This window comes from Oncorhynchus tshawytscha, linkage group LG08 (genome assembly GCF_018296145.1).
Source record: "Oncorhynchus tshawytscha isolate Ot180627B linkage group LG08, Otsh_v2.0, whole genome shotgun sequence".
Taxonomy (NCBI): domain Eukaryota; kingdom Metazoa; phylum Chordata; class Actinopteri; order Salmoniformes; family Salmonidae; genus Oncorhynchus; species Oncorhynchus tshawytscha.
The window spans coordinates 52077043-52098059 of NC_056436.1; the positions used below are offsets into that span (position 1 = coordinate 52077043).

Below are 21017 nucleotides of genomic sequence, written 5' to 3' on the forward strand. Positions count from 1 at the left end.
ACAGAGGTGGAAGTGCAATAGACTTCAGATCAATAGGTCTCAGATTGTAATTTTTTTGTCAACTTGAAATCAAACACTTTATGGGTATGTTTTCAAAGAGAGAGTTTTCTTTATTTGGTTATGTTGATCACAAGCTAAAATCTCCCTTATTAGACAATTTCTCAGGATCAAATCCTGGCGCCCCTTGAAATCAAGTACTTTCTAAGTGTTTCTTGAGAAAGGGAGTGCTCTGCAAAAATGTCCTTCATTAGATGGTTATTCTCTGTCAGACAGTTCCTAACAGAGGTGGAAGTGCAATAGACTTCAGATCAATAGGTCTCAGATTGTAATTTTTTGTCAACTTGAAATCAAACACTTTATGGGTATGTTTTCAAAGAGAGAGTTTTCTTTATTAGGTTATGTTGATCACAAGCTAAAATCTCCCTTATTAGACAATTTCTCAGGATCAAATCCTGGCGCCCCTTGAAATCAAGTACTTTCTAAGTGTTTCTTGAGAGAGGGGGTGCTCCTTTTTTGGTTATGTTACTCAGTCTAAAATGTCCCTCATTAGATGATTTTTCTCTGTCAGACAGTTCCTAACAGAGGTGGAAGTGCAATAGACTTCAGATCAATAGGTCTCAGATTGTAATTTTTTTGTCAACTTGAAATCAAACACTTTATGGGTATGTTTTCAAAGAGAGAGTTTTCTTTATTAGGTTATGTTGATCACAAGCTAAAATCTCCCTTTTTAGACAATTTCTCAGGATCAAATCCTGGCGCCCCCTTGAAATCAAGTACTTTCTCAGTGTTTCTTGAGAGAGGGAGTGCTCTGCAAAAATGTCCCTCATTAGATGGTTATTCTCTGTCAGACAGTTCCTAACAGAGGTGGAAGTGCAATAGACTTCAGATCAATAGGTCTCAGATTGTAATATATTTGTCATCTTGAAATCAAATACTTTATGGGTATGTTTTCAGAGAGAGAGTGTTCTTTATTAGTTTTTGTTGATCTCCAGCTATAATGTCCCTTATTAGACAATTTTTCTGCCTTTAGACAGTTTATAGCAGAGGGGGTATAGCTCAGTGGTAGAGCATTTGACTGCAGATCAAGAGGTCCCAGGTTCAAATCCTGATGCCCCCTTAAAATCAAGTTCTTTCAAAGAGTATTTTGAGGGTAGAGGACTCTTTTTTCGAATATGTTACTCAGGGAAAATTGTCTCTCAATAGACAATATCTCACGTTCAAATCCTGGCACAACCTTGAAATCAAGTACTTTCTAAGTGTATGTTGAGAGAGGGAGTGCTCCTTTTTTGGTTATGTTACTCAGTCTAAAATGTCCCTCATTCAATGTCTCTGACAGTTCCTAACAGAGGTGGAAGTGCAATAGACTTCAGATCAATAGGTCTCAGATTGTAATTTTTTTGTCAACTTGAAATCAAACACTTTATGGGTATGTTTTCAAAGAGAGAGTTTTCTTTATTAGGTTATGTTGATCACAAGCTAAAATCTCCCTTATTAGACAATTTCTCAGGATCAAATCCTGGCGCCCCCTTGAAATCAAGTACTTTCTAAGTGTTTCTTGAGAGAGGGAGTGCTCTGCAAAAAAGTCCCTCATTAGATGGTTATTCTCTGTCAGACAGTTCCTAACAGAGGTGGAAGTGCAATAGACTTCAGATCAATAGGTCTCAGATTGTAATTTTTTGTCAACTTGAAATCAAACACTTTATGGGTATGTTTTCAAAGAGAGAGTTTTCTTTATTTGGTTATGTTGATCACAAGCTAAAATCTCCCTTATTAGACAATTTCTCAGGATCAAATCCTGGCACCCCTTGAAATCAAGTACTTTCTAAGTGTATCTTGAGAGAGGGAGTGCTCTGCAAAAATGTCCCTCATTCAATGTTTTTTCTCTGTCAGACAGTTCCTAACAGAGATGGAAGTGCAATAGACTTCAGATCAATAGGTCTCAGATTGTAATTTTTTTGTCAACTTGAAATCAAACACTTTATGGGTATGTTTTCAAAGAGAGAGTTTTCTTTATTAGGTTATGTTGATCACAAGCTAAAATCTCCCTTATTAGACAATTTCTCAGGATCAAATCCTGGCGCCCCCTTGAAATCAAGTACTTTCTCAGTGTTTCTTGAGAGAGGGAGTGCTCTGCAAAAATGTCCCTCATTAGATGGTTATTCTCTGTCAGACAGTTCCTAACAGAGGTGGAAGTGCAATAGACTTCAGATCAATAGGTCTCAGATTGTAATATATTTGTCATCTTGAAATCAAATACTTTATGGGTATGTTTTCAGAGAGAGAGTGTTCTTTATTAGTTTTTGTTGATCTCCAGCTATAATGTCCCTTATTAGACAATTTTTCTGCCTTTAGACAGTTTATAGCAGAGGGGTATAGCTCAGTGGTAGAGCATTTGACTGCAGATCAAGAGGTCCCAGGTTCAAATCCTGATGCCCCCTTAAAATCAAGTTCTTTAAAGAGTATTTTGAGGGTAGAGGACTCTTTTTTTTGAATATATTACTCAGGGAAAATTGTCCCTCATTAGACAATTTCTCACGTTCAAATCCTGGCACACCCTTGAAATCAAGTACTTTCTAAGTGTATCTTGAGAGAGGGAGTGCTCCTTTTTTGGTTATGTTACTCAGTCTAAAATGTCCCTCATTCAATGTTTTTCTCTGTCAGACAGTTCCTAACAGAGGTGGAAGTGCAATAGACTTCAGATCAATAGGTCTCAGATTGTAATTTTTTTGTCAACTTGAAATCAAACACTTTATGGGTATGTTTTCAAAGAGAGAGTTTTCTTTTTATTAGGTTATGTTGATCACAAGCTAAAATCTCCCTTATTAGACAATTTCTCAGGATCAAATCCTGGCGCCCCCCCCTTGAAATCAAGTACTTTCTAAGTGTTTCTTGAGAGAGGGAGTGCTCTGCAAAAATGTCCCTCATTAGATGGTTATTCTCTGTCAGACAGTTCCTAACAGAGGTGGAAGTGCAATAGACTTCAGATCAATAGGTCTCAGATTGTAATTGTGTCAACTTGAAATCAAACACTTTATGGGTATGTTTTCAAAGAGAGAGTTTTCTTTATTTGGTTATGTTGATCAATCATTAGACAATTTCTCACTTTCAAATCCTGGCACACCCTTGAAATCAAGTACTTTCTAAGTGTTTCTTGAGAGAGGGAGTGCTCCTTTTTTGGTTATGTTAGTCATTCAATGTTTTTCTCTGTCAGACAGTTCCTAACAGAGGTGGAAGTTAGACTTAGATCAATAGGTCTCAGATTGTAATTTTTTTGTCAACTTGAAATCAAACACTTTATTATGACAATTTTCTTTATTAGGTTATGTTTATCAAAGCTAAAATCTCCCTTATTAGACAATTTCTCAGGATCAAATCCTGGCGCCCCTTGAAATCAAGTACTTTCTCAGTGTTTCTTGAGAGAGGGAGTGCTCTGCAAAAATGTCCCTCATTAGATGGTTATTCTCTGTCAGACAGTTCCTAACAGAGGTGGAAGTGCAATAGACTTCAGATCAATAGGTCTCAGATTGTAATTTTTTTGTCAACTTGAAATCAAACACTTTCTGGGTATGTTTTCAAAGAGAGAGTTTTCTTTATTAGTTTTTGTTGATCTCCAGCTATAATGTCCCTTATTAGACAATTTTTCTGCCTTTAGACAGTTTATAGCAGAGGGGGTATAGCTCAGTGGTAGAGCATTTGACTGCAGATCAAGAGGTCCCAGGTTCAAATCCTGATGCCCCCTTATAATCAAGTTCTTTCAAAGAGTATTTTGAGGGTAGAGGACTCTTTTTTCGAATATATTACTCAGGGAAAATTGTCCCTCATTAGACAATTTCTCACGTTCAAATCCTGGCACACCCTTGAAATCAAGTACTTTCTAAGTGTATCTTGAGAGAGGGAGTGCTCCTTTTTTGGTTATGTTACTCAGTCTAAAATGTCCCTCATTCAATGTTTTTTCTCTGTCAGACAGTTCCTAACAGAGGTGGAAGTGCAATAGACTTCAGATCAATAGGTCTCAGATTGTAATTTTTTTGTCAACTTGAAATCAAACACTTTATGGGTATGTTTTCAAAGAGAGAGTTTTCTTTATTAGGTTATGTTGATCACAAGCTAAAATCTCCCTTATTAGACAATTTCTCAGGATCAAATCCTGGCGCCCCCTTGAAATCAAGTACTTTCTCAGTGTTTCTTGAGAGAGGGAGTGCTCTGCAAAAATGTCCCTCATTAGATGGTTTTTCTCTGTCAGACAGTTCCTAACAGAGGTGGAAGTGCAATAGACTTCAGATCAATAGGTCTCAGATTGTAATTTTTTTGTCAACTTGAAATCAAACACTTTATGGGTATGTTTTCAAAGAGAGAGTTTTCTTTATTTGGTTATGTTGATCACAAGCTAAAATCTCCCTTATTAGACAATTTCTCAGGATCAAATCCTGGCGCCCCTTGAAATCAAGTACTTTCTAAGTGTTTCTTGAGAGAGGGAGTGCTCTGCAAAAATGTCCCTCATTCAATGTTTTTTCTCTGTCAGACAGTTCCTAACAGAGGTGGAAGTGCAATAGACTTCAGATCAATAGGTCTCAGATTGTAATTTTTTTGTCAACTTGAAATCAAACACTTTATGGGTATGTTTTCAAACAGAGAGTTTTTTTTATTTGGTTATGTTGATCACAAGCTAAAATCTCCCTTATTAGACAATTTCTCAGGATCAAATCCTGGCGCACCCTTGAAATCAAGTACTTTCTCAGTGTTTCTTGAGAGAGGGAGTGCTCTGCAAAAATGTCCCTCATTAGATGGTTATTCTCTGTCAGACAGTTCCTAACAGAGGTGGAAGTGCAATAGACTTCAGATCAATAGGTCTCAGATTGTAATATATTTGTCATCTTGAAATCAAATACTTTATGGGTATGTTTTCAGAGAGAGAGTGTTCTTTATTAGTTTTTGTTGATCTCCAGCTATAATGTCCCTTATTAGACAATTTTTCTGCCTTTAGACAGTTTATAGGAGAGGGGGTATAGCTCAGTGGTAGAGCATTTGACTGCAGATCAAGAGGTCCCGGGTTCAAATCCTGATGCTCCCTTAAATTCAAGTTCTTTCAAAGAGTATTTTGAGGGTAGAGGACTCTTTTTTTGAATATATTACTCAGGGAAAATTGTCCCTCATTAGACAATTTCTCACGTTCAAATCCTGGCACACCCTTGAAATCAAGTACTTTCTAAGTGTATCTTGAGAGAGGGAGTGCTCCTTTTTTGGTTATGTTACTCAGTCTAAAATGTCCCTCATTCAATGTTTTTCTCTGTCAGACAGTTCCTAACAGAGGTGGAAGTGCAATAGACTTCAGATCAATAGGTCTCAGATTGTAATTTTTTTGTCAACTTGAAATCAAACACTTTATGGGTATGTTTTCAAAGAGAGAGTTTTCTTTATTTGGTTATGTTGATCACAAGCTAAAATCTCCCTTATTAGACAATTTCTCAGGATCAAATCCTGGCGCCCCTTGAAATCAAGTACTTTCTAAGTGTTTCTTGAGAAAGGGAGTGCTCTGCAAAAATGTCCTTCATTAGATGGTTATTCTCTGTCAGACAGTTCCTAACAGAGGTGGAAGTGCAATAGACTTCAGATCAATAGGTCTCAGATTGTAATATATTTGTCATCTTGAAATCAAATACTTTATGGGTATGTTTTCAAAGAGAGAGTTTTCTTTATTAGGTTTTGTTGATCTCCAGCTATAATGTCCCTTATTAGACAATTTTTCTGCCTTTAGACAGTTTATAGGCAGAGGGGGTATAGCTCAGTGGTAGAGCATTTGACTGCAGATCAAGAGGTCCCGGGTTCAAATCCTGATGCTCCCTTAAATTCAAGTTCTTTCAAAGAGTATTTTGAGGGTAGAGGACTCTTTTTTTGAATATATTACTCAGGGAAAATTGTCCCTCATTAGACAATTTCTAACGTTCAAATCCTGGCACACCCTTGAAATCAAGTACTTTCTAAGTGTATCTTGAGAGAGGGAGTGCTCCTTTTTTGGTTATGTTACTCAGTCTAAAATGTCCCTCATTCAATGTTTTTTCTCTGTCAGACAGTTCCTAACAGAGGTGGAAGTGCAATAGACTTCAGATCAATAGGTCTCAGATTGTAATATATTTGTCATCTTGAAATCAAATACTTTATGGGTATGTTTTCAAAGAGAGAGTTTTCTTTATTAGGTTATGTTGATCACAAGCTATAATGTCCCTTATTAAACCATTTCTCAGGATCAAATCCTGGCGCCCCCTTGAAATCAAGTACTTTCTCAGTGTTTCTTGAGAGAGGGAGTGCTCTTTTTGGTTAACTCAGTCTAAAATGTCCCTCATTCAATGTTTTTCTCTGTCAGACAGTTCCTAACAGAGGTGGAAGTGCAATAGACTTCAGATCAATAGGTCTCAGATTGTAATTTTTTTGTCAACTTGAAATCAAACACTTTATGGGTATGTTTTCAAAGAGAGAGTTTTCTTTATTAGGTTATGTTGATCACAAGCTAAAATCTCCCTTATTAGACAATTTCTCAGGATCAAATCCTGGCGCCCCCTTGAAATCAAGTACTTTCTCAGTGTTTCTTGAGAGAGGGAGTGCTCTGCAAAAATGTCCCTCATTAGATGGTTATTCTCTGTCAGACAGTTCCTAACAGAGGTGGAAGTGCAATAGACTTCAGATCAATAGGTCTCAGATTGTAATATATTTGTCATCTTGAAATCAAATACTTTATGGGTATGTTTTCAGAGAGAGAGTGTTCTTTATTAGTTTTTGTTGATCTCCAGCTATAATGTCCCTTATTAGACAATTTTTCTGCCTTTAGACAGTTTATAGCAGAGGGGGTATAGCTCAGTGGTAGAGCATTTGACTGCAGATCAAGAGGTCCCAGGTTCAAATCCTGATGCCCCCTTAAATTCAAGTTCTTTCAAAGAGTATTTTGAGGGTAGAGGACTCTTTTTTTGAATATATTACTCAGGGAAAATTGTCCCTCATTAGACAATTTCTCACGTTCAAATCCTGGCACACCCTTGAAATCAAGTACTTTCTAAGTGTATCTTGAGAGAGGGAGTGCTCCTTTTTGCAAAAATGTCCCTCATTCAATGTTTTTTCTCTGTCAGACAGTTCCTAACAGAGATGGAAGTGCAATAGACTTCAGATCAATAGGTCTCAGATTGTAATTTTTTGTCAACTTGAAATCAAACACTTTATGGGTACGTTTTCAAAGAGAGAGTTTTCTTTAGTTGGTCATGTTGATCACAAGCTAAAATCTCCCTTATTAGACAATTTCTCAGGATCAAATCCTGGCGCCCCCTTGAAATCAAGTACTTTCTCAGTGTTTCTTGAGAGAGGGAGTGCTCTGCAAAAATGTCCCTCATTCAATGTTTTTTCTCTGTCAGACAGTTCCTAACAGAGATGGAAGTGCAATAGACTTCAGATCAATAGGTCTCAGATTGTAATATTTTTGTCAACTTGAAATCAATCACTTTATGGGTATGTTTTCAAAGACAGAGTTTTCTTTATTGGGTTCTGTTGATCACAAGCTAAAATCTCCCTTAATAGACAATTTCTCACTTTCAAATCCTGGCGCCCCCTTGAAATCAAGTCCTTTCTAAGTGTATCTTGAGAGAGGGAGTGCTCCTTTTTTGGTTATGTTACTCAGTCTAAAATGTCCCTCATTCAATGTTTTTTCTCTGTCAGACAGTTCCTAACAGAGGTGGAAGTGCAATAGACTTCAGATCAATAGGTCTCAGATTGTAATTTTTTTGTCAACTTGAAATCAAACACTTTATGGGTATGTTTTCAAAGAGAGAGTTTTCTTTATTAGGTTATGTTGATCACAAGCTAAAATCTCCCTTATTAGACAATTTCTCAGGATCAAATCCTGGCGCCCCCTTGAAATCAAGTACTTTCTCAGTGTTTCTTGAGAGAGGGAGTGCTCTGCAAAAATGTCCCTCATTAGATGGTTATTCTCTGTCAGACAGTTCCTAACAGAGGTGGAAGTGCAATAGACTTCAGATCAATAGGTCTCAGATTGTAATATATTTGTCATCTTGAAATCAAATACTTTATGGGTATGTTTTCAGAGAGAGAGTGTTCTTTATTAGTTTTTGTTGATCTCCAGCTATAATGTCCCTTATTAGACAATTTTTCTGCCTTTAGACAGTTTATAGCAGAGGGGGTATAGCTCAGTGGTAGAGCATTTGACTGCAGAATATGAGGTCCCAGGTTCAAATCCTGATGCCCCTTAAAATCAAGTTCTTTCAAAGAGTATTTTGAGGGTAGAGGACTCTATTTTTGAATATGTTACTCAGGGAAAATTGTCCCTCATTAGACAATTTCTCACGTTCAAATCCTGACACACCCTTGAAATCAAGTACTTTCTAAGTGTATCTTGAGAGAGGGAGTGCTCCTTTTTTGTTTATGTTACTCAGTCTAAAATGTCCCTCATTCAATGTTTTTTCTCTGTCAGACAGTTCCTAACAGAGATGGAAGTGCAATAGACTTCAGATCAATAGGTCTCAGATTGTAATTTTTTGTCAACTTGAAATCAAACACTTTATGGGTATGTTTTCAAAGAGAGAGTTTTCTTTATTAGGTTATGTTGATCACAAGCTAAAATCTCCCTTATTAGACAATTTCTCAGGATCAAATCCTGGCGCCCCCTTGAAATCAAGTACTTTCTCAGTGTTTCTTGAGAGAGGGAGTGCTCTGCAAAAATGTCCCTCATTAGATGGTTATTCTCTGTCAGACAGTTCCTAACAGAGGTGGAAGTGCAATAGACTTCAGATCAATAGGTCTCAGATTGTAATATATTTGTCATCTTGAAATCAAATACTTTATGGGTATGTTTTCAGAGAGAGAGTGTTTTATTAGTTTTTGTTGATCTCCAGCTATAATGTCCCTTATTAGACAATTTTTCTGCCTTTAGACAGTTTATAGCAGAGGGGGTATAGCTCAGTGGTAGAGCATTTGACTGCAGATCAAGAGGTCTCAGGTTCAAATCCTGATGCCCCCTTAAAATCAAGTTCTTTCAAAGAGTATTTTGAGGGTAGAGGACTCTTTTTTCGAATATATTACTCAGGGAAAATTGTCCCTCATTAGACAATTTCTCACGTTCAAATCCTGGCACACCCTTGAAATCAAGTACTTTCTAAGTGTTTCTTGAGAGAGGGAGTGCTCTGCAAAAATGTCCCTCATTAGATGATTTTTCTCTGTCAGACAGTTCCTAACAGAGGTGGAAGTGCAATAGACTTCAGATCAATAGGTCTCAGATTGTAATTTATTTGTCATCTTGAAATCAAATACTTTATGGGTATGTTTTCAAAGAGAGAGTTTTCTTTATTAGGTTATGTTGATCACAAGCTAAAATCTCCCTTATTAGACAATTTCTCAGGATCAAATCCTGGCGCCCCCTTGAAATCAAGTACTTTCTAAGTGTTTCTTGAGAGAGGGAGTGCTCTGCAAAAATGTCCCTCATTAGATGGTTATTCTCTGTCAGACAGTTCCTAACAGAGGTGGAAGTGCAATAGACTTCAGATCAATAGGTCTCAGATTGTAATTTTTTTGTCAACTTGAAATCAAACACTTTATGGGTATGTTTTCAAAGAGAGAGTTTTCTTTATTTGGTTATGTTGATCACAAGCTAAAATCTCCCTTATTAGACAATTTCTCAGGTTCAAATCCTGGCGCCCCCTTGAAATCAAGTACTTTCTAAGTGTATCTTGAGAGAGGGAGTGCTCCTTTTTTGGTTATGTTACTCAGTCTAAAATGTCCCTCATTCAATGTTTTTTCTCTGTCAGACAGTTCCTAACAGAGGTGGAAGTGCAATAGACTTCAGATCAATAGGTCTCAGATTGTAATTTTTTTTGTCAACTTGAAATCAAACACTTTATGGGTATGTTTTCAAAGAGAGAGTTTTCTTTATTAGGTTATGTTGATCACAAGCTAAAATCTCCCTTATTAGACAATTTCTCAGGATCAAATCCTGGCGCCCCCTTGAAATCAAGTACTTTCTCAGTGTTTCTTGAGAGAGGGAGTGCTCTGCAAAAATGTCCCTCATTAGATGGTTATTCTCTGTCAGACAGTTCCTAACAGAGGTGGAAGTGCAATAGACTTCAGATCAATAGGTCTCAGATTGTAATATATTTGTCATCTTGAAATCAAATACTTTATGGGTATGTTTTCAGAGAGAGAGTGGTCTTTATTAGTTTTTGTTGATCTCCAGCTATAATGTCCCTTATTAGACAATTTTTCTGCCTTTAGACAGTTTATAGCAGAGGGGGTATAGCTCAGTGGTAGAGCATTTGACTGCAGATCAAGAGGTCCCAGGTTCAAATCCTGATGCCCCCTTAAAATCAAGTTCTTTCAAAGAGTATTTTGAGGGTAGAGGACTCTTTTTTTGAATATATTACTCAGGGAAAATTGTCCCTCATTAGACAATTTCTCACGTTCAAATCCTGGCACACCCTTGAAATCAAGTACTTTCTAAGTGTTTCTTGAGAGAGGGAGTGCTCCTTTTTTGGTTATGTTACTCAGTCTAAAATGTCCCTCATTCAATGTTTTTCTCTGTCAGACAGTTCCTAACAGAGATGGAAGTGCAATAGACTTCAGATCAATAGGTCTCAGATTGTAATTTTTTGTCAACTTGAAATCAAACACTTTATGGGTATGTTTTCAAAGAGAGAGTTTTCTTTATTAGGTTATGTTGATCACAAGCTAAAATCTCCCTTATTAGACAATTTCTCAGGATCAAATCCTGGCGCCCCCTTGAAATCAAGTACTTTCTCAGTGTTTCTTGAGAGAGGGAGTGCTCTGCAAAAATGTCCCTCATTAGATGGTTATTCTCTGTCAGACAGTTCCTAACAGAGGTGGAAGTGCAATAGACTTCAGATCAATAGGTCTCAGATTGTAATATATTTGTCATCTTGAAATCAAATACTTTATGGGTATGTTTTCAGAGAGAGAGTGTTCTTTATTAGTTTTTGTTGATCTCCAGCTATAATGTCCCTTATTAGACCATTTTTCTGCCTTTAGACAGTTTATAGCAGAGGGGGTATAGCTCAGTGGTAGAGCATTTGACTGCAGATCAAGAGGTCTTAGGTTCAAATCCTGATGCCCCCTTAAAATCAAGTTTGTTCAAAGAGTATTTTGAGGGTAGAGGACTCTTTTTTGAATATATTACTCAGTGAAAATTGTCCCTCAATAGACAATTTCTCACGTTCAAATCCTGGCACACCCTTGAAATCAAGTACTTTCTAAGTGTTTCTTGAGAGAGGGAGTGCTCCTTTTTTGGTTATGTTACTCAGTCTAAAATGTCCCTCATTCAATGTTTTTTCTCTGTCAGACAGTTCCTAACAGAGATGGAAGTGCAATAGACTTCAGATCAATAGGTCTCAGATTGTAATTTTTTTGTCAACTTGAAATCAAACACTTTATGGGTATGTTTTCAAAGAGAGAGTTTTCTTTATTAGGTTATGTTGATCACAAGCTAAAATCTCCCTTATTAGACAATTTCTCAGGATCAAATCCTGGCGCCCCCTTGAAATCAAGTACTTTCTCAGTGTTTCTTGAGAGAGGGAGTGCTCTGCAAAAATGTCCCTCATTAGATGGTTATTCTCTGTCAGACAGTTCATAACAGAGGTGGAAGTGCAATAGACTTCAGATCAATAGGTCTCAGATTGTAATATATTTGTCATCTTGAAATCAAATACTTTATGGGTATGTTTTCAGAGAGAGAGTGGTCTTTATTAGTTTTTGTTGATCTCCAGCTATAATGTCCCTTATTAGACAATTTTTCTGCCTTTAGACAGTTTATGGCAGAGGGGGTATAGCTCAGTGGTAGAGCATTTGACTGCAGATCAAGAGGTCCCAGGTTCAAATCCTGATGCCCCCTTAAAATCAAGTTCTTTCAAAGAGTATTTTGAGGGTAGAGGACTCTTTTTTTGAATATATTACTCAGGGAAAATTGTCCCTCAATAGACAATTTCTCACGTTCAAATCCTGGCACACCCTTGAAATCAAGTACTTTCTAAGTGTATCTTGAGAGAGGGAGTGCTCCTTTTTTGGTTATGTTACTCAGTCTAAAATGTCCCTCATTCAATGTTTTTTCTCTGTCAGACAGTTCCTAACAGAGGTGGAAGTGCAATAGACTTCAGATCAATAGGTCTCAGATTGTAATTTTTTGGTCAACTTGAAAGCAAACACTTTATGGGTATGTTTTCAAAGAGAGAGTTTTCTTCATCAGGTTATGTTGATCACAAGCTAAAATCTCCCTTATTAGACAATTTCTCAGGATCAAATCCTGGCGCCCCCTTGAAATCAAGTACTTTCTAAGTGTTTCTTGAGAGAGGGAGTGCTCTGCAAAAATGTCCCTCATTAGATGGTTATTCTCTGTCAGACAGTTCCTAACAGAGGTGGAAGTGCAATAGACTTCAGATCAATAGGTCTCAGATTGTAATTTTCGTGTCAACTTGAAATCAAACACTTTATGGGTATGTTTTCAAAGAGAGAGTTTTCTTTATTAGGTTATGTTGATCACAAGCTAAAATCTCCCTTATTAGACAATTTCTCACGATCAAATCCTGGCACACCCTTGAAATCAAGTACTTTCTAAGTGTATCTTGAGAGAGGGAGTGCTCTTTTTTTGGTTATGTTACTCAGTCTAAAATGTCCCTCATTCAATGTTTTTTCTCTGTCAGACAGTTCTAACAGAGGTGGAAGTGCAATAGACTTCAGATCAATAGGTCTCAGATTGTAATTTTTTGTCAACTTGAAATCAAACACTTTATGGGTATGTTTTCAAAGAGAGAGTTTTCTTTATTAGGTTATGTTGATCACAAGCTAAAATCTCCCTTATTAGACAATTTCTCAGGATCAAATCCTGGCGCCCCTTGAAATCAAGTACTTTCTAAGTGTTTCTTGAGAAAGGGAGTGCTCTGCAAAAATGTCCCTCATTAGATGGTTATTCTCTGTCAGACAGTTCCTAACAGAAGTGGAAGTGCAATAGACTTCAGATCAATAGGTCTCAGATTGTAATATATTTGTCATCTTGAAATCAAATACTTTATGGGTATGTTTTCAGAGAGAGAGTGTTCTTTATTAGTTTTTGTTGATCTCCAGCTATAATGTCCCTTATTAGACAATTTTTCTGCCTTTAGACAGTTTATGGCAGAGGGGGTATAGCTCAGTGGTAGAGCATTTGACTGCAGATCAAGAGGTCCCAGGTTCAAATCCTGATGCCCCCTTAAAATCAAGTTCTTTCAAAGAGTATTTTGAGGGTAGAGGACTCTTTTTTTTAGAATATATTACTCAGGGAAAATTGTCCCTCATTAGACAATTTCTCACGTTCAAATCCTGGCACACCCTTGAAATCAAGTACTTTCTAAGTGTATATTGAGAGAGGGAGTGCTCCTTTTTTGGTTATATTACTCAGTCTAAAATGTCCCTCATTCATTGTTTTTTCTCTGTCAGACAGTTACTAACAGAGGTGAAAGTGCAATAGACTTCAGATCAATAGGTCTCAGATTGTAATTTCCGTGTCAACTTGAAATCAAACACGTTATGGGTAGGTTTTCAAAGAGAGAGTTTTCTTAATTAGGTTATGTTGATCACAAGCTAAAATCTCCCTTATTAGACAATTGCTCAGGATCAAATCCTGGCGCCCCCTTGAAATCAAGTACTTTCTCAGTGTTTCTTGAGAGAGGGAGTGCTCTGCAAAAATGTCCCTCATTAGATGGTTATTCTCTGTCAGACAGTTCCTAACAGAGGTGGAAGTGCAATAGACTTCAGATCAATAGGTCTCAGATTGTAATATATTTGTCATCTTGAAATCAAATACTTTATGGGTATGTTTTCAGAGAGAGAGTGTTCTTTATTAGTTTTTGTTGATCTCCAGCTATAATGTCCCTTATTAGACAATTTTTCTGCCTTTAGACAGTTTATAGCAGAGGGGTATAGCTCAGTGGTAGAGCATTTGACTGCAGATCAGGAGGTCCCAGATGCAAATCCTGATGCCCCCTTAAAATCAAATTTTTTAAAGAGTATTTTGAGGGTAGAGGACTCTTTTTTGAATATATTACTCAGGGAAAATTGTCCCTCATTAGACAATTTCTCACGTTCAAATCCTGGCACACCCTTGAAATCAAGTACTTTCTAAGTGTATCTTGAGAGAGGGAGTGCTCCTTTTTTGGTTATGTTACTCAGTCTAAAATGTCCCTCATTCAATGTTTTTTCTCTGTCAGACAGTTCCTAACAGAGGTGGAAGTGCAATAGACTTCAGATCAATAGGTCTCAGATTGTAATTTTTTTGTCAACTTGAAATCAAACACTTTATGGGTATGTTTTCAAAGAGAGAGTTTTCTTTATTTGGTTATGTTGATCACAAGCTAAAATCTCCCTTATTAGACAATTTCTCAGGATCAAATCCTGGCGCCCCTTGAAATCAAGTACTTTCTAAGTGTTTCTTGAGAAAGGGAGTGCTCTGCAAAAATGTCCTTCATTAGATGGTTATTCTCTGTCAGACAGTTCCTAACAGAGGTGGAAGTGCAATAGACTTCAGATCAATAGGTCTCAGATTGTAATTTTTTTGTCAAACTTGAAATCAAACACTTTATGGGTATGTTTTCAAAGAGAGAGTTTTCTTTATTTGGTTATGTTGATCACAAGCTAAAATCTCCCTTATTAGACAATTTCTCACGTTCAAATCCTGGCAAAAATATAGTACTTTCTAAGTGTATCTTGAGAGAGGGAGTGCTCCTTTTTTGGTTATCTCAGTCTAAAATGTCCCTCATTCAATGTTTTTTCTCTGTCAGACAGTTCCTAACAGAGGTGGAAGTGCAATAGACTTCAGATCAATAGGTCTCAGATTGTAATTTTTTTGTCAACTTGAAATCAAACACTTTATGGGTATGATTTCAAAGAGAGAGTTTTCTTTATTAGGTTATGTTTATCACAAGCTAAAATCTCCCTTATTGGACAATTTCTCAGGATCAAATCCTGGCGCCCCCTTGAAATCAAGTACTTTCTCAGTGTTTCTTGAGAGAGGGAGTGCTCTGCAAAAATGTCCCTCATTAGATGGTTATTCTCTGTCAGACAGTTCCTAACAGAGGTGGAAGTGCAATAGACTTCAGATCAATAGGTCTCAGATTGTAATATATTTGTCATCTTGAAATCAAATACTTTATGGGTATGTTTTCAGAGAGAGAGTGTCTTTATTAGTTTTTGTTGATCTCCAGCTATAATGTCCCTTATTAGACAATTTTTCTGCCTTTAGACAGTTTATAGGCAGAGGGGGTATAGCTCAGTGGTAGAGCATTTGACTGCAGATCAAGAGGTCCCAGGTTCAAATCCTGATGCCCCCTTAAAATCAAGTTCTTTCATAGAGAATTTTGAGGGTAGAGGACTCTTTTTTCAGAATATATTACTCAGGGAAAATTGTCCCTCATTAGACAATTTCTCACGTTCAAATCCTGGCACACCCTTGAAATCAAGTACTTTCTAAGTGCATCTTGAGAGAGGGAGTGCTCCTTTTTTGGTTATGTTACTCAGTCTAAAATGTCCCTCATTCAATGTTTTTTCTCTGTCAGACAGTTCCTAACAGAGATGGAAGTGCAATAGACTTCAGATCAATAGGTCTCAGATTGTAATTTTTTGTCAACTTGAAATCAAACACTTTATGGGTACGTTTTCAAAGAGAGAGTTTTCTTTATTTGGTCATGTTGATCACAAGCTAAAATCTCCCTTATTAGACAATTTCTCAGGATCAAATCCTGGCGCCCCCTTGAAATCAAGTACTTTCTAAGTGTTTCTTGAGAGAGGGAGTGCTCTGCAAAAATGTCCCTCATTAGATGGTTATTCTCTGTCAGACAGTTCCTAACAGAGGTGGAAGTGCAATAGACTTCAGATCAATAGGTCTCAGATTGTAATTTTCGTGTCAACTTGAAATCAAACACTTTATGGGTATGTTTTCAAAGAGAGAGTTTTCTTTATTTGGTTATGTTGATCACAAGCTAAAATCTCCCTTATTAGACAATTTCTCACGTTCAAATCCTGGCACACCCTTGAAATATAGTACTTTCTAAGTGTATCTTGAGAGAGGGAGTGCTCCTTTTTTGGTTATGTTACTCAGTCTAAAATGTCCCTCATTCAATGTTTTTTCTCTGTCAGACAGTTCCTAACAGAGGTGGAAGTGCAATAGACTTCAGATCAATAGGTCTCAGATTGTAATTTTTTTGTCAACTTGAAATCAAACACTTTATGGGTATGATTTCAAAGAGAGAGTTTTCTTTATTAGGTTATGTTTATCACAAGCTAAAATCTCCCTTATTGGACAATTTCTCAGGATCAAATCCTGGCGCCCCCTTGAAATCAAGTACTTTCTCAGTGTTTCTTGAGAGAGGGAGTGCTCTGCAAAAAGGTCCCTCATTAGATGGTTATTCTCTGTCAGACAGTTCATAACAGAGGTGGAAGTGCAATAGACTTCAGATCAATAGGTCTCAGATTGTAATATATTTGTCATCTTGAAATCAAATACTTTATGGGTATGTTTTCAGAGAGAGAGTGGTCTTTATTAGTTTTTGTTGATCTCCAGCTATAATGTCCCTTATTAGACAATTTTTCTGCCTTTAGACAGTTTATGGCAGAGGGGGTATAGCTCAGTGGTAGAGCATTTGACTGCAGATCAAGAGGTCCCAGGTTCAAATCCTGATGCCCCCTTAAAATCAAGTTCTTTCAAAGAGTATTTTGAGGGTAGAGGACTCTTTTTTTGAATATATTACTCAGGGAAAATTGTCCCTCAATAGACAATTTCTCACGTTCAAATCCTGGCACACCCTTGAAATATAGTACTTTCTAAGTGTATCTTGAGAGAGGGAGTGCTCCTTTTTTGGTTATGTTACTCAGTCTAAAATGTCCCTCATTCAATGTTTTTTCTCTGTCAGACAGTTCCTAACAGAGGTGGAAGTGCAACAGACTTCAGATCAATAGGTCTCAGATTGTAATATATTTGTCATCTTGAAATCAAATACTTTATGGGTATGTTTTCAGAGAGAGAGTGTTCTTTTTTAGTTTCTGTTGATCTCCAGCTATAATATCCCTTATTAAGACTATTTTTCTGCCTTTAGACAGATTCTAGCAGAGGGGGTATAGCACAGTGGTAGAGGATTTGACTGTAGATCAAGAAGTCCCAGGTTCAAATCCTGATGACCCCTTGAAATCACGTATTTTCAAAGAGTATTTTCAGCGTAGAGGACTCTTTTTTAGAATATGTTACTCAGTGGAAAATGTCCCTTAATTTATAGACAATTTCTCAGGATCAAATCCTGGCGCCCCCTTGAAATCAAGAACTTTCTAATTGTATCTTGAGAGAGGGATTGCTCCTTTATAGCTTATGTTACTCAATCTAAAATCTCCCTCATTAGATGGCTTTGCTCTCAGTCAGACAGTTCATAACAGAGGTGGAAGTGCAACAGACTTCAGATCAAGAGGTCTCAGGTTCAAATTATTTTGTCAACTTGAAATCAAATACTTCTTGGGTATGATGGGTCGACAGGTGTCCCGCTGGCACCTGGCCCTTATTTCATGCAATTCCACTCATTTTGCCATGGGGTGAAGATCATTATTTTTCAGTTTTAAAGCAAATTTCCTGCAACTCTACACATTTTGCCATGATTTATGTTACTATGATATCTGAGAGTGACTAACAAAATCAATGTGGGCACGTGCACCTTCATTCCCGGTCAATAATTTGACCATGATTACTACAAGTTGAGAAAGCTGGCTAGGATAATTTACCAATCTAAAAAATGTTTTCTGACATTAGTGACTTTCTAATTTAGTGACTGTCAATGACTGACATAAAAAAGAGAAAAACTACTGATGCACAACATATTTTCAAAATGGCACCTTCCGTATTCTAACTTTCAACTGTAAGTTGAGACACCGACTGAGTCCCCCCCCCAAAAAAACGTTGAAATATATATATATATATATTGGGTTTTGGGCCGCTAAGCGACCGGTTATGTTGCTTATGCCCAAGACCGGCCTGGTAATGGCCATCGAGTGCAGTAGGTATTTTAGCATGACAGTCCTGAAGTTAAGGGAAAGGCTAGATTATGTACATTCAATGTGTCTATTTAGGAGCCTTGGACTTGGCTAGCTCTCTTTGGGAGAGAAACAGACTATGGCTGCATTCCAAACATGTAAAAAACAATCCTCTCCCCTCAGCCCTCAAATTAAGTGGACACTTCTGATTACATATCATGATGTATGATGAGTTTACACTTTCAGGCCAAGGGGTGAGGGAAGAATGAAGGAATTTTAAATGGACCACCCTTGCCCGGAAATTCATCACTTCACAGTTGGGTTTTCAGTCAACATGGATCCACCGGTAGCTGTTGTGGGTGTGCTTTATATGCCCTACAGTTAAATATTATTGCATTTCATATCTTGGCTAGAAGACAACACACCCGCAGACATCAAAAGTAGCCATTCGATGATATCAGGTAAATCCAAAATTACAATGTCTGATTTCAGGGAAAGTAGTATGCTCTAGCTATCATTTCCCAAAGCTAACCAAACAAAAACAACATTACTTTTACGATACGTGTTTGTACCATTGTGCATTAGTTGCACAATTTCTAACTGATTTACATTAGTTTTTACTTACACTTGTACGTTGACTTCTCCATATTGATGTTAGTTTTAAGTTTTGGCTGACTTTTCTTAGTGGATGTAGAATCATTGCAAATTGAATTATGGAGTGTTTTAGGCCCCAAGTGAGAGAGCACTACACACAAGGAAGAACGTCTTGTGAACAGGTCAGGGTTCAAGAACAGTTGAAACTGGAGCAGCAGCATGACCAGGTGGATTGGGGACAGCCAGGAGTCATCAGGCCAGGTAGTCCTGAGGCATGGTCCTAAGGCTCAGGTCCTCCGAGAGGGAGCATACTTAAATTCACCTTGAGGAACAACAAAATGTAAAATTGAGGACAAACCATCCACAGAGATGAACTGATATCTTTCCGACAGATCAAGATCTAAACCAGGCAAGCACTTGTCTATGTAGACCATTTAGGGTTTCCAATCTCTCCAAAACAATATGGTGTCAAATGAAGCACTAAGGTCTAGGAGAACGAGGACAGATGCAGAGCCTTAAGTCTGACACCATTAAAAGGTCATTTACCATCTTTACGTGTGCAGCAATGATGGGGTCTAAAACCAGACTGAAGTGTTTCGTATACATTATTTTGTCTTCGGGAAGGCAGTGAGCTGCTGAACAACAGCTTTTTCAAGAGAGGCATTAGTTCAAAGAGTCCCTAGTTTGCTTTCTAATGATCATGATCTTTTCTTCAAAGTTCATGAAATCATCTCTGCTGAAGTAAACACCATCCTCTCTTGGGGAATGCTGCTTTTTAGTTTGCTTTGTGACAGTATCAACATTTATTTTTGGATTGTTCTTATTCTCCTCAATTAGGTTGGAAAAATTGGATGATCGAGCAGCACGGAACTGTCTTTCCAAGCTAGTCTGAAGACTTCTAGTTTAGGGGGAGAGCCATTTCCATTCCAATTTTCTGGAATCTGGTTTCAGTGCTCAGGTATTTTCTATATATTTTTTAACCTTTATTTAACTAGGCAAGTCAGTTAAGAACAAATTCCTATTTTCAATGACAGATTAGGGGCAGAAAGACAGATTTGTACCTTGTCAGCTCGGGGGTTTGAACTTGGAACCTTCCGGTTACTAGTCCACCGCTCTAAACACTAGGCTACCCTGCCGCCCCATACACCAGGGAGCTACTTTCTTGTGACAAATGTTTTTTGTTTTTGGGATGCAACTGCATCTAGGGTGTTACGCAAGGTTACATTTCGATCCCCAGTCAGGTGGTGAACCAGTGTTTGTACTCCGACAACCTTGGGTAGATGGAGGGAGTCTGGAAGGGCATCTAGGAATTTTGTCTGAGAATTTATATCATGGCTTTTGATGATCCTTAGTTGGGGTCTGAGCAGATTATTTATTGTGATTGCAAAAGTAATAAGATAGTCCAAGATTATGAGGAAAAACATTTAGATCCATAAAATGTATTGCATGGGACAAAACTAGATCCAGGGTATGACTGTGGTATTGAGTAGGTCCGGAGACATGTTGGACAAAACTCACTGAGTCGATGATGGCTCCGAAAGCCTTTTGTAGTGGGTCTGTGGACTTTTCCATTTGAACATTGTAAGTAAATTACAGTAAATTCATCAGGCTTGAGCCATGTTTCAGGCCATTCACATCAATATTATGATCAGTGATTAGTTCATTGACTATGACTGCTTTGGAAGTGAGGGATCTAACATTAAAACCTGTTAAAGATAGGGCTGACTACTGCCCCCTTTGGAGGAATTGCGTGCCCATATTAAACAGAAAAAAAATCTGTCAAAAATTGCTAATATATGCATATAATAATAATTATTGAATAGAAAACACTCTAAAGCTTCTAAAACCGTTCAAATTATGTCTGTATGTAAAGCAGAACTCTCAAGGCAGCCATTCTCCCAAACTCTCTCTTGTCATCATGAAAGTTGGCCCAACTTTGACGTCATCGCCCCCACCCTTCCCAACCAGCTACGGATCTGGGAACAGTTCCTATCTCTTCAGCACGGTGTCCTCTTTCAGTGGGGCCTCACATTGTGAGAATTGCGCGCTCCCTCGAGTTTTGGCGGGCTGAAACCTCCGGGTCACGCGAAAATACATGTACTTTCATGCGTGCGTCGGGTCCGGAGCTCTCTTTCTTCCAGGATTGACCAAACGATGTAGGTTTGTCTGTTCGAGCTAAGGATTGTTTTGCATGTTTAGAACATGCTAATGTTTGATTCTGCACTTAGTTTGACCAGTTTAGTCGACATATAATATGTAATTTTGAAGTTTAGATGCGCATCCACTAGAATTTTGGCTGCATTTCAACTGGAATTTGTCGTGTTTGATAACCTAAAGACACAGACTTGAAAACCAAACGCAGTTTTTGGTAAGTATAACTCCTT

At 37.7% G+C, this 21017-nt stretch overlaps 13 non-coding genes across 13 annotated transcripts; all 13 read left to right on the top strand.

Moving 5' to 3' along the window:
* Window positions 1–1045: 1045 nt before the first annotated feature.
* Window positions 1046–1117, top strand: trnac-gca. The gene has a single exon. It is a non-coding gene; the product is annotated as a tRNA-Cys (tRNA).
* Window positions 1118–2366: 1249 nt separating this feature from the next.
* On the top strand, window positions 2367–2438 carry trnac-gca. Its single transcript has one exon. It is a non-coding gene; the product is annotated as a tRNA-Cys (tRNA).
* Window positions 2439–3667: 1229 nt separating this feature from the next.
* Window positions 3668–3739, top strand: trnac-gca. Its single transcript has one exon. It is a non-coding gene; the product is annotated as a tRNA-Cys (tRNA).
* Window positions 3740–4999: 1260 nt separating this feature from the next.
* Window positions 5000–5071, top strand: trnac-gca. Its single transcript has one exon. It is a non-coding gene; the product is annotated as a tRNA-Cys (tRNA).
* Window positions 5072–5771: 700 nt separating this feature from the next.
* Window positions 5772–5843, top strand: trnac-gca. Its single transcript has one exon. It is a non-coding gene; the product is annotated as a tRNA-Cys (tRNA).
* A 995-nt stretch (window positions 5844–6838) lies between these two features.
* On the top strand, window positions 6839–6910 carry trnac-gca. Its single transcript has one exon. It is a non-coding gene; the product is annotated as a tRNA-Cys (tRNA).
* A 2034-nt stretch (window positions 6911–8944) lies between these two features.
* On the top strand, window positions 8945–9016 carry trnac-gca. Its single transcript has one exon. It is a non-coding gene; the product is annotated as a tRNA-Cys (tRNA).
* A 1262-nt stretch (window positions 9017–10278) lies between these two features.
* Window positions 10279–10350, top strand: trnac-gca. Its single transcript has one exon. It is a non-coding gene; the product is annotated as a tRNA-Cys (tRNA).
* A 699-nt stretch (window positions 10351–11049) lies between these two features.
* Window positions 11050–11121, top strand: trnac-gca. The gene has a single exon. It is a non-coding gene; the product is annotated as a tRNA-Cys (tRNA).
* A 700-nt stretch (window positions 11122–11821) lies between these two features.
* trnac-gca lies at window positions 11822–11893 on the top strand. Its single transcript has one exon. It is a non-coding gene; the product is annotated as a tRNA-Cys (tRNA).
* A 1279-nt stretch (window positions 11894–13172) lies between these two features.
* On the top strand, window positions 13173–13244 carry trnac-gca. The gene has a single exon. It is a non-coding gene; the product is annotated as a tRNA-Cys (tRNA).
* Window positions 13245–15287: 2043 nt separating this feature from the next.
* trnac-gca lies at window positions 15288–15359 on the top strand. The gene has a single exon. It is a non-coding gene; the product is annotated as a tRNA-Cys (tRNA).
* A 1282-nt stretch (window positions 15360–16641) lies between these two features.
* On the top strand, window positions 16642–16713 carry trnac-gca. The gene has a single exon. It is a non-coding gene; the product is annotated as a tRNA-Cys (tRNA).
* The last annotated feature ends 4304 nt before the right edge of the window (window positions 16714–21017 follow it).